Raw genomic sequence first — 24005 nt, 5'->3', positions numbered from 1 at the left:
GATGTTCCTGCAGGCTAGTCTTAGTATCTGTACTTGACCTCTATTCACTCTAAGTGAAGTCAGAGAGAGAAAAAACAAACATCATATGATAGTGCTTGTGTGCAGAATCTAAAAATAATACAAGTGAACTTATTTGCAAAACAGAAACAAATTCAGACTTAGAGAATGAACTTATGGTTACCAGGGGAGAAGGCTTGGGGGGAGTTACAGAATTTGGGTATCTGGGTCCATCATTTAAAGGGCACAGCTGGAATATCTGTGACCCATCTCAAGTCCATTTCATACTATGATACCAGAACACTGGTAGGAAAAACTTGTTAAATATTTTAAATTTTGCTCTGCTTTTGAAATTGCTTTGAATTCTCTGGTTTCTCTGCTCAACCGTACACATTTTGAGGACAAGAACTAGGCTTACCTTGCCCTTTCAGCCCTCATCCCTAACACAGAATCAGGAACAGCCTATGTTCTCAAGAAATTAGAAGACACAAATAGGCAGCTCTATTCTAAAGCAGGTTAGAGGTTGAAGTGTAAATATACATTCAATGATGTGGATGTGTAATTTTTCCTCAGGGACCATGGCTAGTTTCTGTTTATAAGATCACAGGTAGCCTTCTCTTCATTGATTGTTAATATCTAAATGCTTCTGTCAGATATTAATATCTAAATGCTTCTACTATCTAAATTTTTATGTAGTCAATATTTTTTATGTATTGATCTCCCACCAGCTAGCAGGTGCTTTAAATACATTGTCTTTTATTTTGATTGCATACTCTAGGCTTGATACTCTTATCTTCATTGTACCAATGAGAAAACCCAAACCTAGAGAGAGTAAATAATTCCCCTGAGACCATCCAGCTACTAATTGGTGTTTCTGAGATTCATCTCAAACCTACCTGGCTCCAGCTCTTGATTGCATTTCCCCTGGTGGTGCTGTGTGACTCTATCATCCCTTAAGCACTGACTCACACTTTCTCAAAGGTGGCCTACTAATTCTGCCCAACACATACTCTATCTTGGAAGCAGGCATTCATGCTCACAATTATATTTCAGAGCAGTCAAATTCTGGGACCCTAGATCACTTAGGGACTGGCAATAATTACAGATATCCAGGTTCTAATTCCAGACATTCTGCCTTAACTGGTCTGGGGTGAGCCCAGACATTCAATTTTTAAAAAAGTTTTCTGGCAATTTAAATGTGCAGCAAAGTTAGCACACAGCATGCATATGAATACCCTGGGGATTTGTTAAGGACGATCTTGTTTCTAAAGAACTGGGATTAAGCCTAAGTTTCTACATTTGCAAAAAGCCCTCAGTGACACCAACATTACTGGTCCATAAACTCTTTGATTTTTACTTTTTTATTTTATATTGCAGAATAGTTGATTACAAGTTTGTGTTAGTTTCAAGTATACAGCAAGCTGATTCAGTTATGCATATATGTGTATCTATTCTTTTTCAAATTCCTTTCCCATTTAGATTGTTACAGAACATTGAACACAGTTCCCTGTGCTATATAGTGAATCTTTGTTGGTTATCAATTTTTGTTGATGTTGGTTATCCATTTTTTAAATAATATTTATCTGTTTTGGCTGTGCTGGGTCTTCATAGTTGCTCAAGGTTTTTCTCTAGTTGTGGCGACTGGGGGCTACTTTCTAGCTGTGGTGTGTGGGTTTCTAATTACAGTGGCTTCTCTTGTTGTGGACATGGGTTCTAGGGCATACAAGCTATAGTAGTTGTAGCTTCTGGGCTCTAGAGCACAGGCATAATAGTTGTGGCACATGGGCTTATTTGCTCTGGAGTATATGGGGTCAGCAAAAACAAGACCGGGAGCTGACTGTGGCTCAGATCATGAACTCCTTATTGCCAAATTCAGACTGAAATTGAAGAAAGTATGGAAAACCACTAGACCATTCAGATATGACCTAAATCAAATCCCTTATGATTATACAGTGGAAGTGAGAAATAGATTTAAGGGACTAGATCTGATAGATACAGTGCCTGATGAACTATGAATGGAGGTTCGTGACATTGTACAGGAGACAGGGATCAAGACCATCCCCATGGAAAAGAAACGCAAAAAAGCAAAATGGCTGTCTGGGGAGGCCTTACAAATAGCTGTGAAAAGAAGAGAAGTGAAAAGCAAAGGAGAAAAGGAAAGATATAAGCATGTGAATGCAGAGTTCCAAAGAATAGCAAGGAGAGAGAAAAAAGCCTTCCTCAGCGATCAATGCAAAGAAATAGAGGAAAACAACAGAATGGGAAAGACTAGAGATCTCTTCAAGAAAATTAGAGATACCAAGGGAACATGTCATGCAAAGATGGGCTCGATAAAGGACAGAAAAGGCATGGACCTAACAGAAGCAAAAGAGATTAAGAAGCAGTGGCAAGAATACACAGAACTGTACAAAAAAGATCTTCATGACCAAGATAATCACAATGGTGTGATCACTCACCTAGAGCCAGACATCTTCAAATGTGAAGTCAAGAGGGCCTTAAAAAGCATCACTGCAAACAAAGCTCATGGAGGTGATGGAACTCCACTTGAGTTATTTCAAATGCTGAAAGATGATGATGTCGAAGTGCTGCACTCAAGATGCCAGCAAATTTGGAAAACTCAGCAGTGGCCACAGGACTGGAAAAGGTCAGTTTTCATTCCAGTCTCAAAGAAATGCAATGCCAAAGAATGCTCAAACTACCACACAATTGCACTCATCTTACATGCTAGTAAAGTAATGCTCAAAATTCTCCAAGCCAGGCTTCAGCAATACATAAACCGTGAACTTCCAGATGTTCAAGCTGGCTTTAGAAAAGGCAGAGGAACCAGAGACCAAATTGCCAACATCTGCTGGATCATGGAAAAAGCAAAAGAGTTCCAGAAAAACATCTATTTCTGCTTTATTGACTATGCCAAAGCCTTTGACTGTGTGGATCACAATAAATTGTGGAAAATTCTGAAAGAGATGGGAATACCAGACCACCTGACCTGCTTCCTGAGAAACCTATATGCAGTTCAGGAAGCAACAGTTAGAACTGGACATGGAACAACAGACTGGTTCCAAATAGGAAAAGGAGTACGTCAAGGCTGTATGTTGTCACCCTGCTTATTTAACTTATTTGCAGAGTACATCATGAGAAACGCTGGGCTGGAAGAAGCACAAGCTGGAATCAAGATTACTGGGAGAAATATCAGTAACTTCAGATATGCAGATGACACCACCCTTATGGCAGAAAGTGAAGAGGAACTAAAAAGCCTCTTGATGAAAGTGAAAGAGGAGAGTGAAAAAGTTGGCTTAAAGCTCAACATTCAGAAAACGAAGATCATGGCATCTGGTCCCATCACTTCATGGGAAATAGATGGGGAAACAGTGGAAACAGTGTCAGACTTTATTTTTTTGGCTCCAAAATCACTGCAGATGGTGACTGCAGCCATGAAATTAAAAGACGCTTACTCCTTGGAAGGAAAGTTATGACCAACCTACATAGCATATTAAAAAGCAGACATTACTTTGCCAACAAAGGTTCATCTAGTTGAAAGGTTGTTGTTGAATCACGCGAATACACCAGGATTCTTGGCCCCCGGAGGAGAAGAATTCAATCCGGGGCCAGAGACGAGGCTTGATCGCTCAGAGCTTTTGTGTAATAAAGTTTTATTGAAGTATAAAGGAGATAGAGAAAGCTTCTGACATAGGCATCAGAAGGGGGCAGAAAGAGTACCCCCCTGCTAGTCTTTAGCTGGATGTTATATAGTCACTAGCATTCTGTTAATGAAAGAAAGGAATGTCTTAAAATTCAGAATGGCACCAGGCCCCTCACCCATAAGATGCATTTTGGGATAATCTCGGCACCAAATGGTTTATCTTGGGCCATAAAATGATTAACTTAAATCTTGAAGAAGGGCAGACCACCATACAAATAGTTTCATTTACATAGATTAGGGGAACAATATCCATACTGGTTTGTCAAGTAGGTTCTGGGCCAAGAGGCGGAACCGACTTGGAGACAGAGTTTGGGGTAAAGGCATAGTACATTAGCATAGCTTAAGACAAACATTTCCATAAGAAAAAGGCATTGGTTATCTCTAGGCTCGAGAATAGCTAACTTCAGGCGAAACCGGGTGTCATTATGGCAACACAATATTTTAAGAGAAACCTCCCTTTAAATTTGTATAGAGAAGGAAAATATTGCTAGTTTGTTTCCTCCTGCCGCTTAAGAGAGATAAAAATGTCTGACACTTGCAGGCTATTTCCTCTATTTGGAGACCCCTGGCCTTCCTGCCTGTTACCCTCTCATAGTCAAGGCTATGGTTTTTCCAGTGGTCATGTATGGATGTGAGAGTTGGACTGTGAAGAAAGCTGAGTGCCAAAGAATTGATGCTTTTGAACTGTGGTGTTGGAGAAGACTCTTGAGAGTCGCTTGGACTGCAAGGAGATCCAACCAGTCCATTCTAAAGGAGATCAGTCTTGGGTGTTCTTTGGAAGGACTGATGCTAAAGCTGAAACTCCAATACTTTGGCCACCTCATGCGAAGAGTTGACTCATTGGAAAATACTCTGGTGCTGGGAGGGATTGGGTGTTAAGAGGAGAAGGGGAGGACAGAGCATGAGATGGCTGGATGGCATCACCAACTCAATAGACATGAGTTTGAGTGAACTCCGGGAGTTGGTGATGGACAGGTAGGTCTGGCGTGCTGCAATTCATGGGGTCACAAAGAGTCGGACATAACTGAGTGACTGAACTGAACTGAACTGATATGGGTTCTTCCAAGATTAGGGATCTAACCTGTGTCTCCTGCATTGGCAGGCAAATTCTTTTCCACTAAGGCACCAGGAAAGCCCTTGTTATCCATTTTAACTATAGGAGTGTGTACATGTCAATCCCAAACTCTCTATCTCTTCCCCCGCCTCCCTGGCTCCAGGAACCATAACTTTTTTCTCTAAGTCTGTGAGTCTGTTTATGCTTTGTAAATAAGTTCATCTGTGTTGTTTTTCTTTAGATTCTACCTATAAGTGATAGCATCTGATATTTCACTTTGTCTACCTGACTTACTTTATTTTACTCAGTGTGATAATCTCTAGGTTCATCCATGATGCAGCAAATGGCATTATTCAATTCTCTTTAAGGAATAATATTCCATTGTATATATGTATTACATCTTCTTGGTCCATAAACTTCAATGCTTAAGAACTTGCATTGTTTCTCCTCCTAGCTGGCCTGGCTTTCTCTTCTCCAGGAGTGTTCCTTCTGGGATAAATTCTCCTCCCTTGGGTTTGCAATGTGGTCTCAGTTGGTGTCAGATTCAGTAGATTATGTGAAAGCTCTGGTTTCCACTAAAACATCCTGTTAGCTGAGTAGAATAGAGGGTGGTATGTAATGAAGTCCAGGTCACAATTTCATTGCCTGCGTTTAATGCCCACAGGAATCAGTTATCTTTTCTGTACCCCTAGCCACAGTCCCCAGGCTGGCCATCCCCCAGATGTTTATGACTAGCCCTGAGGGATGGATAGTGCATCCATCATGCATAACATACTCACTAGAAAAGCAACCAGAGTCTGATTCTTCCCCTACAAAGAGGTCAACTGGATTATCTTGATAGGAAATAGGCAGTCAACAATATCAACTATAACTGGATGTTTACATGTTCTAGACACTATACTAAGCATGTTAGAATTTGCATATTCTATGACAAATGTAATCATATTCCCTTTTTTTTTTGGATGAGGAAATGGGCTCATGATTTTAATCTCTGACAGCAAATAGCCTGTAAACAGCCTGGAGTACAAGATCTTAGGCTAGGATGCTACAGGCTAAAAAGCATAAATTAGGGATAACAGATGATTTGGAACCTATTAGGGCTGGAAGCTTAAAGGTACATTCTTTTAAGCCCTATGATACCTATGGTTTTCAGTATCATCTTCTCAGTTTATAGTGGTGGTGATTGCCTCACTGATTCATTGTGATTTTAGTGAAGCATGAATCAGACTGTGTGTACATTTAAACAAACAAACAAACAAAGACAATCGACTCTATGATATTGGGTGTATTTCAGCTACATCTAAGAGGAACAGCAATGTTATCTACAGATTCAAGTGTCCTGGTCCTTGTGGTATACCTTTTGATTTGCCCCAGTTTACAAGGAACTAATTATGGCTTAGGAACCTGGGAATTGCTCCATTCAGTTTTTGAGGTTTGATTCCAATGTATTTGACTAATAGGGTCTGATTTATTTTCACAAGTATAGTAACACTAATTTGTGTGTAGTTGTTAACTCTTCAAGCAAAAACTCAAGGGGAAGCTATATCTGTGCTGCTTTGATAGTCACAGATATAAATTTTTGAAATTTATAGTGAATATCAGAATACTAAAAAATGGGGGAACCTATGGTTACAGTAAGGTCTAAAGACTAGAAAATTTAGTACTAAATTCAAATTGCTAAAATATTTGATAGCTCACTTGGTAAAGAATCCTCCTGCAACCCAGGAGACCCCAGTTTGATTCCTGTGTGGGGAAGATCTGTTGGAAAAAGGATAGACTACCCACTCTAGCATTTCTGGGCTTCCCTGATGGCTCAACTGGTAAAGAATCTACCTGCAATGCAGGAGACCTGGGTTCAGTCCCTGGTTTGAGAAGATCCCCTGGAGAATGGAACAGCTACCCACTCCAGTATTCTGTCCTGGAGAATTCCATGGACTGTATAGTCCATGGGGTTGCAAAGAGCTGGACATGGCTAAGCAACTTTCCCTTTCCCTTTATAAGTACCAGATTAGGACAACTTTCTGGAGGCATTCCCCATTAGCTTTCCATGTTCAGTTCATCAATTATAGTCTCACTCTAAATCAAGCCAATCGATTAGCCAACAAGTTTTTATTGACAATTCTGTATACTGGGAATTATCCTCAGCCCTAGAAATTGAACCAGTCAGACATAAGCCCTGCCCACATAGAGACTGTGTCCTTTCTTATAAAATATTTTTTTTCTTTTTTATTAAAATGTTTTGTTGTTTTGCTATTCCTCTTGTTGTTGTTGTTCAGTCACTAAGTTGTGTCCACCTCTTCACAGGCCCATGGACTGCAGCATGCCAGGTTCCTCTATCCTCCGCTACCTCCCTGAGTTTGCTCAAATTCATGTCCATTAATTTGGTGATACTATCAAACTATCTCATACTCTGCCACTCCCTTCTCCTTTTGCACACAATCTTTTGCAGAATCAGGGTCTTTTCCAATGGGGCTACTCTTCACATCAGGTGGCCAAAGTATTGTAGCTTCAGCTTCAGCATCAGTCCTTCCAAAGAATACGCAATGTTGAATTCCCTGTGGAATCTTTCATTTTATTGGAAGACCTATATAGCCTTATGAATACTTTGCTCTAGAGTCAGAGTTCTTCAGGGTGCTCCAGGCAATAGTAAAAAATAAAACTCATGGATTCCTGGTATTTCTAATTGAAATATCTCCCTAAACTCCCTCTCCCCCAGATATTCTCTGACTCTTCTTCCAGCTTTATTTCCTTACTCATATCTTATCACTCTCTGAAATTATTTATTTATATCTTTATAAATCCTGCCTATTTTTCCTGCACTGGATGTAAATTCTAGGGCCACAGAAGTTCTTGTTAATTTGGTAGTGTGTTGTCAAGACCAGAACAGAGCCTAGAAGACAGAAGGTGTTCAAACAATATTCCTTGGATGGATGAATGAATAAATAAATAAATGACTATTAGCCACGGACTCAGTAGAAGAAAATTTCACACTGGATAAGGGGTTAAATAAAGATGGATTTTAGGCTCCTCTACCTAACCGTAAGATTTTGATTTTACAATTCAGTTTGCTGATTTGCCATTAATAATAGTCACTTCCAGAACCTGCAATATGTGATCAGGGTGATTTGGTGGCTAGTGATCCAAGAACACTGTGGTCATCTCAAAACAGAAGTTAATATTGACATTTACCTATTGTGTTGCACTGTGTGTTTCAGTCTTCAAAGAATTCTCGTGTGAAACTTTTTTTTTTCTCCTTTTGCATATCTTAAAAACCATTTCATTAATTTAAGATTCTCTACATTTTTGCTAGGGACCACTGAATTGCTTTCCTAAATTTTTTAAAAATGAACTTGGTGACAAACCAGAGGAATTAAGGTATTTGGAGTTTTCAATTATCTTAAGCACAAGTGATAATAGGTATAAAATTGGCCTTTCATGGATTAAGTGTATGATGATTTACAGGAGGATGTTTAAAGAGTATAAAAAAAGTATGGGTTGTATATACAAAGTTGTTATCAGTCACCATAGTATCAAAACAAGAGCTTAGAACTTGAAGCATCAGCAAATTGGTTTGGTTTTGGAAGATATAAAAAGAAAAAAAAATCCACATATTTTTTAGTGATTATCATTATGAATGTCTACAATGTAGCTAGACAGTGGGCCAAGAGGACCAGGTACTCAATGCATATTAATTCCTTTAAATTTCAAACTTTACTGTAGTCTTGTGTGGTAGATGTATCATCACCATTTGACAGATGCAGAAACTGAGGGCCAGAGAGATCGGACTAATGAGGAACCAAAGCTGGATTCTGATCCAGATAATACCAGATTCTTTGCATATTTCAACACTGCCTCCTGTGGTCCAGGATGATATTACACACAGTATAAATGGCAACCCACTCCAGTACTCTTGCCTGGAGAACTCCATGGACAGGGGAGCCTGGTGGGCTGCTGTCCATGGGGTTGCACAGAGTTGGACATGACTGAAGTGACTTCATATGCATACATGCATTGGAGAAGGAAATGGCAACCCACTCCAGTATTCTTGCCTGAAGAATCCCAGAGACAGAGGAGCTTGGTGGGCTGCAGTCTATGGCGTTGCACAGAGTCGGACACAACTGAAGCAACTTAGCAGCAGCAGCAACATAAAAGCATTAACTGTGTTAGTGCATTTTTAGTCGCTAAGTTGTGTCCAACTCTTTGCAACTCCATGGTCTGCAGCCCACAAGGTTCCTCTGTCCATGGGATTTTTCAGGCAAGAATACTGGAGTAAGTTGTCATTTCCTTCTCCAAAACATGTAAAGTATGTATGTTCTTTTACATTGTTGTTTAGTTGCTAAGTCATGTCTGTCTCTTCCTGACCCTGTGGACTGGCAGCAAGCCATTCTTCCCTGTTCTTCACTATCTCCTAAATTTTGCTCAAACTCATGCCATTGAGTCAGTGACATCATCCAACCATCTCATCCTCAATCGCCCCTTTCTCCTGTCACTCTCCATCTTTACCGAGTAATGTGCCTTTGGAGATATATTCCTTGAAGTTTCTAGATGTATTACATACATATTTATCATGGGCTTCCCTAGTGGCTCAAATGGTAAAGAATCTGCCTGCAATGTGGGAGACACAGGTTTGATTCCTGGGTCGGGAAGATTCCCCTGAAAAAGCAATGGCTACCCACTTAAGTATTCTTCCCTGGAGAATTCCATGGACAAAGGAGCCTGGCAGGTTACAGTCCATAGGGTTGCACAGAGTTGGACATGACTGAAAGACTTATCCTTTCACTTTTTTTCCTTCTTACATACATATCACATATATTTTCTGGTGGTAGGATTATGAGTAATTGTTATTTTATAATTTATATTTATTGTTTTCAACTTCTACAAAGAAGATAAGCAGTATTTTAAATTCATATTTTAAAATATCTGATGGGCTTTTGGAGGACATCTATAAATCTTTGGAGACTGATTTAAAAAACTGTTAACTGTGCCTTGAAACTACTGCAAGAAGCAGACTGTTAACCTGGTGGGTCACTGATCGGCTTCACAATCACATATCTGAGGATAACCTATTCATTAAGTCAAATCCAACATGCCTTCCACTTTTGCCGCTCTTCCTGCAACTCAGTAGCTAATAGAATGCCATATTCAAATAGTATTGAGCTACTTAATGTGCTTTTCCCAGTATGTTGAGTTTGAAAATCACTATATAAGTTATTGCTACAATTATTTTCCACCTTCATCTGCCAAAAGAGAAATCAATTCAGCCCACATCTTGACTGCAAGGCTGTTATAAAAGATCCATTGTTCGCAGCTACTCTATACATGGATCTTTGAAATTAGACCCCACAAGGCAACATAAATTTTAGAAGAGTGATTTTTAACTGTCAGGCAGGCTCCAGGACTATTTGAAACATGATTTGGGGAACTCCAATTCAATGTCCATTACTCAAAGGACTTCACCTTTGTTTAGGACCTAATGATCTCACCCAATACCATGGTCATCTCCAGTAGGTCACTTGGTCTTTATCTCAGTTTCTAATTGTGTAAAATGGGAACTGTCATGTCTGAAGTTCACTCAACAGGCATTTTCTGATCTTTGTTGATTGCAAGGCAATCAGAGGAACCTGTGGTTATTACAGGATCCTGAACAGCAAGTTTGCAGAATAGGTCCACCCTCTGTTTCCACTTCTTACTTGCTACAGGCATTGGTAGGTAAGTCCCTGGACCTCCCTAAGCCTCCGTTTCTCTATTCTTGAACTATGCATCCTTCAGAGCTGTTGTGGATAGGAAATGAAATAATGTGTGTAAAGAACTTGGCACAATGGCAGTCACACAGTGAGTGCTCCATGGAAGGGAGAGGCAACTATCTAAATATTTAGATGCAAATTGGTTCAATATTGACTCTTGTGTTTATGTTTTGCAATTGTCTTTTGTTAACAGGATAAAATTCACATACATATCTGTGTGTGTATGTATTCATTATTGAAAAATTGGCAAACAGAAAATAGGGCTGAGACCCATAATTCTATCACTGCCATATACTATCATTTAAAACTACTGTTATCATTTTGGCATTTTCCTTTTTTTTAATTCTATAAGTATTTTTACATATATAGTCATACATATTTATGCAAGTTTTGTTATGCTTTCTTTAGTGACTAGCAAAACATAAATACTTAATATTGCTACTACAAATTTTGGAAAGTTTTAATTAATATTTCATTACATAAGTTATCATGGATATATATTTTATTTAGAAAGTATAGATAATAAATTAAGAAAATTATAATCATTTGAAATTTCACAGGCCAGAGATAGCCAGTACTGACATTTGAAGATAAATTCTTCTGGTCTTCTTTATATGCATACATCTATGATTTAATCTAAGGTGAGATACAGCTTCAATTCATGGGTTGGGAAGATCCCCTGAAGCAAGAAATGGCAACTCACTCCAGTGCTCTTGCCTGAAAAATCCCATGGATAGAAGAGCCTGGCCGGCTACAGTCCAAGGAGTCGCAAAGAGTCAAACACAGCTAAGTGACTAAACATGCACGCATTCGCGATTCTTTCAAAATAAAGAAAGAAAAATGCTACCAAATGAACACTGACACCATGCTTTCTTATTTATCATTTAGAAGTTTTATTTTGTATGTCTTGGAATGACCCGTTTCAATTATATAGGCAGAGGTTTTTATCATGGCGTCATTCTTGTGCACAGATACAAAGAAAATTGATGCAAAATAAAATTGATATTTCTAGAATTCTTTCACATTCAGAGTTTGGCTGTCCCAACTTACCTCTGACACATCCGTGTCTCTATATCCAACACAATGTTATCTTCTGTGTTGTTGCTTTTTGATGTAAACAATGTGTTTTCAATGCTGAATAATATAATATTTTAGTACCATTTAAAATACCAATTAAACTCAATATTGTAGTAGCAACAATGCACATAGCTCATAGAGTGACAAATACATACCCTAGCTCTGTCCAATCTACACGTTTTTCTGGGTCCAGCACAGCTACACGATGGCTAACCAGCAGCCACTGATGGGGAGATACACTGTGGCTTCAGGCATGCTACAAGGTGAAAAGCATATACAGTTTAGAACTCATGAAAAAGGAATGTTTTACATATTTTTCTCTTATAATGCTTTACTTAGCTTATGGTTTAAAATTTTTCCCTTTACTTGGGAACACTTCCCAGTATCTTTTAAACTCTTCAAAGAACATCATTCTTTCAAAGTATTCAACAAATGTAGGGCCAAAGAACCTTACCTCCTGAGGCCTTTAGAAAATTACCATTATTGTAAACAAGGCTTGCAAATAGGAATATATTGAAAATTATTCCTACAAAAGCAAGGAGGGACACGAACAAATTAAATGATGAAGGTTCAAATATGTACAAAATTTGAATTTTAAAAATCTATAATTGCGTATTGAATAGCTTGACTTCTGGGAAGAATGTTTTGACGCAGCTTCTAATTTTAATTAGGTAAATTCATATTCTGTATGAGAAGGGAGTGAAACTGAGAAAGCCTATGATATCACATAAATCTAAATCTGATAAAACATTCAAGAGAACCATAGAAACTATTTATTTGACAAGTTTTGCTATGTAAACTGAAGATACTGTGAAAGAAGGCAAAAACATACATATATAAATTATTGGAACTATTTGTAAATATTTTTATTAAAAAAAACCTATAGGATTGAGAATATCCTTCATTTAGCAAGTTTGTTCTGAATGTACCAGAAACCTCAGCACGCATAAAGAATGTTCACAGTTACAAATTTATGGCCTGTTAAAGAATCCATTGAATATGTCAACAAATATTAAAATTTTTCTTTATTCTTGAAAATAATCTCTCTTGTGATGTATAATAAGGTATTCAGGCTTTCTTCTAATGTAGACCATTTAGGATGTTGTCACTTGCTCTATTGTACTCAATATAACACATATTAAATGAGTATTTCTCCATCTGCAGTGTTAGATCACTTTGTTAGGATAGATTCCAAACAGTGGAATTTCTGAAATCTTATCATACAAACATTTTTAAACTAAATTTCACTGAAGTCTTTGACTGATTATATGTTCTCTAAATATCAGGACATAATAGTAATAAAAGTCCAATGCATAATTTAAAGAAAATGAAATTATTTAAAGTAGGTTTTAAGAAACTAAAAAAACTATTGATAACACTTTGTAGAAAGATAATGTTAAGCTCACAATGTGAATGGTACTTGTTGAAAATTATTTTAAAATAATTAGACTTTTTGGTCAATCAATAATATTTTTAAATCTGGGAGACTTACGGGGTTTGCCTTGTTCTGGGGCATTTTAAGTGAGCCACAGAACTTGTCCTAAAGGAATTTTCTGGTAGTGGCTGAAATGCAAATAGCAGATAATTATTATAAATATTTACCATTGTTAAAGTGGAGCCCCTGAGGGCAGTGGGCACAAAGACTGGGGTTAGTGATGTGTCATGCACCGGGAAGATTTGATAAGAAACCTGAAAGGAGCTGAGTTTGGGAGGCTGAGCTGTCTGACAGCAGAGAATAAAAGGAAATGTCATGAACAGAGTCCTCAGATTAGGAAAACCATGATATATCGGAGGGACAAACAAGGCAATTGTGAAGTTGATTCTAATATTCTCAGGGATGGAAGAGAAGATGGTGTGGGACAGGGGAAGGGTGAGCATGATTAAACTGGAATAGCTCTTATTTGTCTTGCTGTGGATGCTCACTATATTAACTCACACTTTTGTAGCTTAGACTGCCACTAATGCTACTATTCCACATACTATATTTTCTGTAGGACAAGTAGAATGCTAATCTCCAGAGACACAGTGTCTGGCAGAACGGATAAGCACAATAGTAATTAACAAGTTAAATAGTAGGATAATTTCAAACAATGAAGAGTGTTTTGAAAACAGGATAGAATTTTAAAGAATGTTTGGGCTCGTGTTAGATTTGGAAATAATCTCAATTAAGAGATTAGAGAATTCCCCTCTGAAAAGATGCTATGTGGACTATAACATACTGCTAAGAAGGTTTTAGACATCTTTAGTACCAGAGAAAAATCATTGCAGGCCGCAGGAATGACAAATGACAAGTACAAATGCCCTGGGCGTGGCATGTTGTTTGAAGGACTGAAAGAAAGTCAGTGACTGAAGTCCAGGAACAAAATAAAAATGGAGATATAAGATTGGGATATAGAGAAAGAGGATAAAATGCCTCTAGAACTTATAGACCGTGGGTCAGCATTTGAATCTTATGCTAAGGGCTATGGACACGTACTGGAATTTTCTAGAGTAAAGTGTTGTGATCGTGACAGCCTATTCATTTTTCTCTAAGAGAAGAAAGAACCTCACTCATACTGTGCCTCTGATGTAGCTAAGTGTATATGCCACAGTTATGTGTCTCAGAGTGATACATTCCTTGACTATATTGAATTTGAAGTCTGAGCTTCTCAGAAAGCCAGAGAATTGAACATGGTCCTCAATTTCTTATTTATTTTCAGTAGTTGTGCAGATCATTCTGGATTGCTTTTTATTGAGAAGAATGTGATTCTCTGTCGAGTTTCCATCTCAGGTGCTCATCCCAGGCCAAGGTGGGGGTGAGTCATTGACATGGGACCCATGGTAAAGTGTAGAGGGAGGGTGCAGGTCTACCATGCAAGGACTCGACTTCAGCCTTGTAAACTTCAGTGCATAATAGAGTCTTTCTGACAATTTTTCTTCAAGTATATTATTATTTCAGAAATGAGTTCATTTTCCTTCTGATTGTCCCTATGGCAGTGGTTACTACTATTTTGATTTTGATTGATTTTGCCACAGCCTCTTTGGAGGAGGCAATCTTGTGCAGCAAGAAATGAGCAATTAAAGGAATCCTATAGGCAATCAAAAAGTAACTACAATTTGTGAATAATCCTCTCCTAAGTAGTATGTTATGTTTGTAAGTTCAAAACAGAAAAGTCTTTAAAAACTCTGTTTATATCCCCCCTTTCCACCCTATTGTTGCTTTAGTCTATTTTCTTTCTGCCTTTTCTCCATGCGTGTTTTATATAGTTTTGTTTAACATATAGGCTACTCTTCATTTGATTATAATGTTAGGGAACTTTTTTTTTTTTTTTTTTTACTGCACTGTGTGGTATGTTGGATCTTTGTTCCCCTACCAGGGATCAAACCTGTGCCTCCTGCAGCTGGAAGCTCAGAGTTCTAATCACTAGACCACTAGGGAAGTCCTAGGGCACATTTTTTTTTTTTTCATTCCATTTGTCAACATAGTGCTAGCTGGCCACAATAGAAAAATACCCTTGACATCTTAGTGGTTTAATGCCACAAAGATTTATTTCTCAAGTCAGCTCACAAGGAATTAGGTGACCCTCCACCACCTTGTATGCCATTTCGAACAAGCATTCCTTGTAGTTTCATTGGAAAAGAAAACAAAATGAGAAGGTATGCACATTGGTTCTTAGCTGGACAGAAATGGCACAAAATGGATATTCTAACAGTCCACTGGACAGACCTGGTGTCATGGATGAGGATAGTGAAGGACACAGACTGTGATGAACAGTCTCTGTCACCATCAGCCTTTCTGTCACCCCGTACCTGTCACACCCACACACCCACACACACACATAGTCTCACCTTCTCCTGACTCACCACACACTGAATTTAAATGGAAATCAAGCAGGGCCCTATGGGGCTCCCAGGCATAGAGGCCTTTGTCTCCCCACTTCTTGTAAGCAAGAATTCACCCTCCAAGACCTTCCTGGAGTTCCAAAGGGCAGATTTGAACAGTTGCTAATTAAAGGAGGAGCAGCCAAGAAAACCACCTGAAGCAAAATTAAAAGGACCAGAGATGGTCATCAAGATTAGGAAACCAACCATCTGAGATGAGATGAAGAGAGTGCAGGTCTCTTGACAGAGACCCCACCTTTGAAACATTGTCATAAAACACTTCACCAAATCTTCCTGGATTAGGACAGATAGTTTTTCAAAGCAGAAGCTTGGTATATCTCCCTTTGTCTCTCAAGGCATTAAAGCTGTCCTTTTCTACTTCACTCAAAACTCTGTCACTGAGATTTGATTCAGCACGGGTGTACAGAGAGGCCAAGCTTTCGGCAACAACACTCCTCCTGTAGAAAGGTATTCCCAAATCTCATCCAGTCATTGCATCTACTTCAAAGTCCCACTGTGTGGTAGCATCTCCATAAAGTCTGGATGTGGTTTCTCTTGGTATAAATATCTCAAATTAAAAAATAACAAAAGTTTCATCTCCTCTCTGCATTATCCTCCCCAACCCCATACACATATACATCCAATATGCAAAGGCAAGACAGTAACAAAATAACCACAACAGGCATTGCCATTCAGAGAGGGAAAGCCTAGCATGCATGCCTGCATGCTCAGTTGTGTTCGACTCTTTGTGATCCCATAAACCATAGCCAGCCAGGCTCCCCTCTTCATGGAATTTTCCAGGCAAGAATAGTGGAACGAGTTGCTATTTCCTACCCCTGGTGATCTTCCCAACCCAGGGATCAAAGCCATGTGTCTTGTATCTGCTGCATTGACAGGCAGATTCTTTACCACGGGCATTATCCAGGAAGCCCCAGGAAAGGGTAGGGGAGATGACAGATCCTACACAGTCACTGACTTGATGCCACTCGGCAATCCTGTTTAGCAAATGCTGCAGATCCTCTTTCCCTTGAAGGTAGGGGCTTGATTTGCTCCCTGAAGGCACCTCCTTTATGGTCTTCAGGGCTCTTAGACTCTTCTCTGGAAGGTTCTTCTTTTACTATGATCTTCCCTAACATTAGAGGAAATGAACATCAGGGGAAATACCCATGTTGGGGTCTACCCAGCTTTCTTATCTCACCTCCAGTTCACAGAAATTTGGGGCTAAAAGGACCGTTTTAAGGAACAAATATTAAAAGGGCAGGACATTTTTGCTCCAAATCCATGATACATTTATGTTTACATATTTACCAGTTCAGTTCAGTTACTCAGTTGTGTCCGACTCTTTGCGACCCCATGGACAGCAGCACACCAGACCTTGCTGTCCATCACCAACTCCCAGAGTTTACCCAAACTCATATCTATTGAGTCAGTGATGTCATCCAACTATCTCATCCTCTGTCATCCCATTCTCCTCCCTCCTTCAATCCTTCCCAGCATCAAGGTCTTTTCAAATGAGTCAGTTCTTCCCATCAGGTGGCCAAAGTATTGGAGTTTCAGCATCAGTTTTTCCAATGAATATTCAGGACTGATTTCCTTTAGGATGGACTGGTTGGATCTTCTTGCTGTCCAAGGGACTCTCAATAGTCTTCTCCAACACCACAGTACAAAAGAATCAATTCTTTGGCGCTCAGCTTTCTTTATAGTCCAACTCTCAAATCCATACATGACTCCTGGAAAAACAACAGCCTTGGCTAGATGGACATTTGTTGGCAAACTAATGTCTGCTTTTTAATATGCTGTCTAAGTTGGTCATAACTGTTCTTCCAAGGAGCAAGTATCTTTTAATTTCATGACTTCAGTCACCATCTGCACTGATACTACATATGTATATTTGCCTCAAAAACTAGAGGATTTCTTACCAATGTATTTCCACTTAGTTCTGTGTGGCAGTAACCATAGCACTCAAAGTTTTTTGCAAAACGTTTATCTTCTGTCTCATCAGTCTTATTCTCCAACCCTTTCTCTTGCAAGGCCATAGCAAATACCTATTTGGAAAAAACACATTAAAATGGTACATCTTTAATTTGATCTTTGCCTTGGGTTGCATTATCTAACTCAGAGGACTTACCAGACCTTGGTTGCTCAAAGTCTTTTGTGTTTCTAGGAGCACACAATTTTGTTTTGTTTTGTTTTTTTCCAATGCTGAAGACTTCAAATTTCTCTAAGCGCTCAAATCCTTGTGTTTCTACATGTCAACCGGTGGATCCTTTCCTGAGCTCATCTCTTTCTTCTAAAGTTCAACAAACACAGCCAATACACACCTCTCACATTCTGATTTCCAGCTTCTTCCCTTCAGTTCACTGTGCATATGGTTTGCCCTCCAAGTTAATGATATCGCTAAATGTTTCATGGTGGCCAAACATAGATTCCCCTCTTTCCTACTTCCAATATCAGACTCTATCCCATCCTAGCAAAGAACCACTAAACCTAGCCAACAACATACAATTATTACTTAACCTTCTTTCTCATTATTTCCTTATTTGTGTATTTATGCACAAGCTCTCCACTTCATCTAAGTAATCACTAATACTAACTGCTCACAAAAGACATGCTTATGAAATTTCAATGTAAAATTCAGCCTTGTGTGAGTACTAAGTCTTTCAGTCATGTTCAGCTCTTTGAGACCCTATGGAGTATAGCCTGCCAGACCTCCTCTGTCCATGCGATTCTCCAGGCAAGAATACTGGAGTAGGTTGCCATGCCCTCCTCCAGGGGATCTTCTCAACCCAGGGATTGAATTCACATCTCCTATGTCTTCTGAAGGTGGGTTCTTTACCACTAGCACCAACTGGGAAGCCCACAACCTTGTGTTTCTCACACTATATATAGTTGGGTGTGGATGGGGCAGATTCCCCTCATCTTCCACCTTTGCCACCTGGATGAATGGCCTCCCTGGTGGCTCAGACAGTGAGGAATCCTCCTGCAATGTGAGAGACCAGGGTTTGACCCTTGGGAAGAAATGGCAAGGAGAAAGAAATGGCAATCTACTCCAGTATTCTTTCCTAGAGAATCCCATGGACAGAGGAGCCTGGAGGGCCCTAGTCCATGGGGACACAAAAAGTCAAATGTGACTGAGCGACTAACACTCTTTCCACTGGCCTCTATCTTGGTCCATGAATGAAACACATCACTTCCAGATATGTCTGTTTATTGGAACTAGTTTGATGGCCTTAGTTTAAATTCAAGGGTGTCTGGGTAATTTAGGGGAATGTGTGTTATACATGGTGAGCATTAACCCCCTGTGCCACATTATTTGCAAATCAGTTTACTCTTTCAAAACTGCTTTCACGTCCATGATTAAATGTTAATTTCAACTTTCTCTGAGAAGTGAGGCATCAAAGTCATAATTCATTCTGGCTTTATGACTGAGAAATGTGAAACAATAATTAATATCAAGGCTGCAAAGAACAAAGAGCTGGGGGTCTTAGGAATTGCAATTTGGGAAACACAGAGTCAGGTAAAACAAAACAAAACAAAATATTTCAGGAAAGAGAAAAGAGTCAGGGGCTTACAAAAGCAAAGATTTTATACAGGGTTGTTGAAGTCTTGCAAGAATTATGATTGGCTCTGACACAAAAAGGAAATATTTCCTTAAGGGATAGACCATCACAAGTTATTTTGAATAAGGGACTGGTTAAGTATCTTGAGTCTCTAGGACATGTGCAGCTGTTTGGGATGTCTGCATTAAGACAATGTGTGCGTGCATGCTCAGTCGTGTTCAACTCTTTGTTACCCCATGGATTGTAGCCCACCAGGCTCCTCCGTCCATGGGATTTCTCAGACAAGAATACTGGAGTGGGTTGCTATTTCACAACAGGGATTGAACCCACGTCTCTTGCATCTCCTGCGTTACCACTGTATCACATGGGAAACCCCTGCGTTAAGATAATAAGTGGTCAAAAGTTCAGATTGTGTCCAGGCTGAGGTGAGCATAAATCACACTTCCTCTATGGCTTCCTAACTGCCTTCTACTGAGCTCTCTTAGCAATACCTACTCCATTCAGATTTTCCTTGCACAGAATAGCCTCATCAATATGCACCTGGTTTTCATAGCACTGATTTTTGTAGTATTTTATTTTACACACACAAATTTGTTATCTTGTTCTCCAAATGATATCACTGGGCCCAAATATTCTTGCAGTGATAAAGATAGATAACTATAAGAAACACAGATCATTACAACAGAGAGTTACAAATGTGAAGTGATCCAATAGCAGAATCCCCCTGCCTAGTCTGTGAGCTAGAAAGGATCTCCTAGAACAAGAAATATTCAGGCTGATATGTTAGCAATGGGTGGGAATGATCCATGTGGAGAGAGAAGAGGAGACTGGGACAGTCAGAGCGGAGATTAAAGGAGGCAAGGAGGAAGGAGCATTAACAGTAAGTCCTCTACAGACAAACATTCAAAGATGTGAACATGCACTCACATGTCAAATCACGTACGTTAGTTCACGTCTGGCGCACATTGTCACATGTGTGCATCCTCTACAAGTAGTTGTGCTTTTGTGTACTTTACTGTACAGTACCGTGTAGAGTACAGTAACACAGCATCACTATTTCAAGCCCAGGATGTCTGGAAGCAAGTGTAAAAACACCAGTTACATAGCTGGTACTACTATACCTTTTAAGGTACTGAGATCAAACTGCCAACATCTGCTGGATCATGGAAAAATCAAGAGAGTTCCAGAAAAACATCTATTTCCGCTTTATTGACTATGCCAAAGCCTTTGACTGTGTGGATCACAATAAACTGTGGAAAATTCTTCAAGAGATGGGAATACCAGACCACCTGATCTGCCTCTTGAGAAACCTATATGCAGGCCAGGAAGCAACAGTTAGAATTGGACATGGAACAACAGACTGGTTCCAAATAGGAAAAGGAGTACATCAAGGCTGCATATTATCACCCTGCTTATTTAACTTATATTCAGAGTACATCATGAGAAACGCTGGACTGGAAGAAACACAAGCTGGAATCAAGGTTGCCGGGAGAAATATCAATAACCTCAGATATCCAGATGACACCACCCTTATGGCAGAAAGTGAAGAGGAAGTGAAAAGCCTCTTGATGAAAGTGAAAGAGGAGAGGGAAAACCTTGGCTTAAAGTTCAACATTCAGAAAACGAAGATCATGGCATCCAGTCCCATCACTTCATGGCAAATAAATGGGGAAACAGTGGAAACAGTGGCAGACTTTATTTTTCTGGGCTCCAAAATCACTGCAGATGGTGACTGCAGCCATGAAATTAAAAGACGCTTACTCCTCGGAAGGAAAGTTATGATCAACCTAGATAGCATATTCAAAAGCAGAGACATTACTTCGCCAACAAAGGTCCGTCTAGTCAAGGCTATGGTTTTTCCTGTGGTCATGTATGGATGTGAAAGTTGGACTGTGAAGAAGGCTGAGCACCGAAGAATTGATGCTTTTGAACTGTGGTGTTGGAGAAGACTCTTGAGAGTCCCTTGGACTGCAAGGAGATCCAACCAGTCCATTCTGAAGGAGATCAGCCCTGGGTGTTCTTTGGAGGGAATGATGCTGAAGCTGAAACTCCAGTACTTTGGCCACCTCATGCAAAGAGTTGACTCATTGGGAAAGACTCTGATGCTGGGAGGGATTGGGGGCAGGAGGAGAAGGGGACAACAGAGTATGAGATGGCTGGATGGCATCACTGACTCGATGGACGTGAGTCTGAGTGAACTCCGGGAGTTGGTGATGGACAGGGAGGCCTGGCATGCTGAAATTCATGGGGTCACAAAGAGTCGGACATGACTGAGCGACTGAACTGAACTCAACTATAAGATTAAACATGTTTTCTTTATTTTTTGTGTTTGTGTGTGTGTGTGTATTATTTGTATGAAAAGTATTATAAACCCATTAAAGTACAGTACTATATAGCCAAGTGTGTTAGTTGTGTATCTAGGCTAACTCTGTTGGACTTACAAAAAAATTAGACTTAGAAACAAGATCTCAGAATCAAACTCATTCATATGTAAGGGACTTACTGTATAGTGAAAGAAGGTCAGGAGGGCTGCAAGCTGAATGCAGAGGAGGTGAGAGTGGGAAGGGAAGACGAGCAGACAGCAGGTAGGCCACACGAAGGACTTTGAATTCATCCTGAAGACGGAAGATTCAAGTTAACTACTGCCAGGAACCCCCCTGCCTTCTTTCAATGCACTGACTGCTGCCAGGACTTACAAACACATTTGGCCTGAGGGCAGACAGCAGCTCTCTGCAGGCAGGTTCTCCAGCTGTTTCTATAAAGGTGATCAGAGGGCCAAAGGGCTTGACTCTCCTGCAGTCTTAACCTGGAAAAACTGGAGACAAGTGTACTTGTCCATAAGATTGAGTTACAGGACTACAGAATCCGGGGGTTCTACCCAGAACAGATTTTTGCTTTGTAGACAAATGTACCTTCAAATACAAATATCTTTGTACAGGGTGAAAAGTGAAAAATAAAAGAAAAAATTGCATTTTCTCTGGAAAAGTTGCATTATCTAAGGGCACACTTGTTTTTTCTCCAGGTTGTGATTTAGCAATCATGTGATTAGGCTTTGCTTGTTTTACAAGGACATCAGTTTGTAATTACCACAACCATGAGCTCTTTTGCCCTGATGATGGACTAGGTAACACTTGCAATTGATAGTCTCTGAATCTTTATTTTCTTTGCAGAAGCACTATGTAATCTCCAAAATCCAGACAGCCTATGTTTGCTGAATAAAGTACAGAATCGATCACCCTCTTAAACTCTCATGCCTTTTGCAATTTGTGTACTAACATTGCTCTGTTCATTTTGCCCTCATCTGTCACACTTGATTTCTTGTCTTTATCCTCTCTTCATATAGATCCTGGATATTTGAAAGGAAATCATTAATGAAAGATTTATGTATAGTGTGGTATCATTGGCTCTCCTCCTATAATGAAGTTTTATTCATATTATTTTGGAAAAAAAGATCTTTTCTTATTGCATAGTAATAATTGCCTTATTAGATTATACCACTTAGCTTGGCTTACTACCTTTGGTTCTGCCTGGCATACCCACACACTGCCTGGTGAAAGTGACCATCACACCCACTCATATCCCACTCATTAGGAGCATCCTCAAGCCTTATTCTCAGGATTTTCTATTTGAACACCATTTACCATCCCGTCCTTGCTCACAGTAAGTTATCAGGCCTAGAGTGATGATCCTGACTTTTTTATTTTGTCTCTGATCTCTTTGGGGACTTATTTCGGAGATGACACCCACAAGAGGTGACTGCTTCAGGGAAAACTTTTGCTGAAGTAGACTACGACAAATCTCCTATATTTGCATGAGTTCTATTCAGAGAGTGCTTTCATAAGTCCGATTTGTTCATAAGTCCAACAAAGTTAGCCTAGGTACCCAACTAACAGAATCAGCTATATAGTACAGTACTGTAATAGGTTTCTAGTACTTTTCATACACATTAAAAACAAACACAAAAGAATAAAGAAAATGTTTTAAATCTTACAGTGCAGTACCTTGAAAAGAACAGTGGTATGGTATACAACAGCTGGCATACAGGGGCTGGCATCAGGTGAACAGGCAAGAAGAATTACTCACTGGAAGAGGGAAGGGAGGTGAGAGATGGTAGAGCTGAAGGATCATCAGCGATAGGAGACGGAGGGCAAGCTGCAATTTCCCTCACACCTGACTCTGATGGCACAGACTCTGGTTGCTTACTGGATTCAGTCTACCCTCTTGTAAAAACAATCCAGTGATGTCTGAGTAGAACTGTATCAGCTGTATCACTTCTGCTTTTGAACCTGGTTCTGGACATCCTGGGCTTGAAGTAAAGATACTGAACTACTGTACTGTATATAGTATTGTACAATAAAGTGCATAAAAACGTAAATACCTGTGAAGAATACACACACATGACAACGAACATGAGACAAGTGAACTAATTTATGTGATTGGACATGTGAACCCATGTTCACATCTTTGAAAGTTCACAACTTGAAGATTTGTATGTAGGAGACTTACTGCATTTGCTCTTAAGGAAAATTAAAAATAGTAAAAATTAAAATAATAATAATAATAAAGCATGGTTTATCTAGTCCTTTGCTCTGTTTTGCATTTAAGTGCTCATTTTCTTAATGTATTAATTCAATCCTTCTCTCCACCAAAGCAGTTCTAGGCAAGCTAAGTATGCTGGAAGAAATATTTAGCTTAGAATATAGTTAACTCTAACAAGTTCCCCCTTTGCCCTTTGAGAAACGTGCCTCCTCTCCAGATCTCTGGCCTCGATTGCATCTTCCAGTGCTCAGAGCTTCTGCCTAGGAATTGAATTATTCGTTGCTCTGTTTTGTTTTTTGCATCCTGACTCCATGTATTTGATCTCCTTTTACATAAAGGTATAGGTGTGCATGTGTGCTAAGTCGCTTCAGTCATGCCCAACTCTGTGCAAAACTATGGACTGTAGCCTGACAGGCTTCTCTGTCCATGGGATTCTCTAGGCAAGAATATTGGAGTAGGTTGCCATGCCCTCC

The 24005-nt window shown here is 39.5% G+C and overlaps 1 protein-coding gene and 1 long non-coding RNA gene across 2 annotated transcripts in view; one reads left to right on the top strand and one right to left on the bottom strand.

Annotated features, from left to right (window-relative positions):
• The window catches only part of CNTNAP5 (contactin associated protein family member 5), a 1036258-nt gene that overhangs the window by 317026 nt on the left and 695227 nt on the right, over positions 1-24005 (top strand). The window lies entirely within an intron of this gene.
• Positions 11725-24005, bottom strand: part of LOC138992062 (uncharacterized) — a 254200-nt gene continuing 241919 nt past the window's right edge. The window contains exon 6 of the long non-coding RNA XR_011467872.1: positions 11725-11828. This is a non-coding gene — a long non-coding RNA (uncharacterized lncRNA). The remainder of the gene's footprint in view (positions 11829-24005) is intronic.

The sequence above is a fragment of the Bos mutus genome, chromosome 2, assembly GCF_027580195.1.
Source record: "Bos mutus isolate GX-2022 chromosome 2, NWIPB_WYAK_1.1, whole genome shotgun sequence".
Classification (NCBI taxonomy): domain Eukaryota; kingdom Metazoa; phylum Chordata; class Mammalia; order Artiodactyla; family Bovidae; genus Bos; species Bos mutus.
Note: the sequence above shows the minus strand (reverse complement) of the source record. Positions and strands in the feature narration are given on the sequence as shown.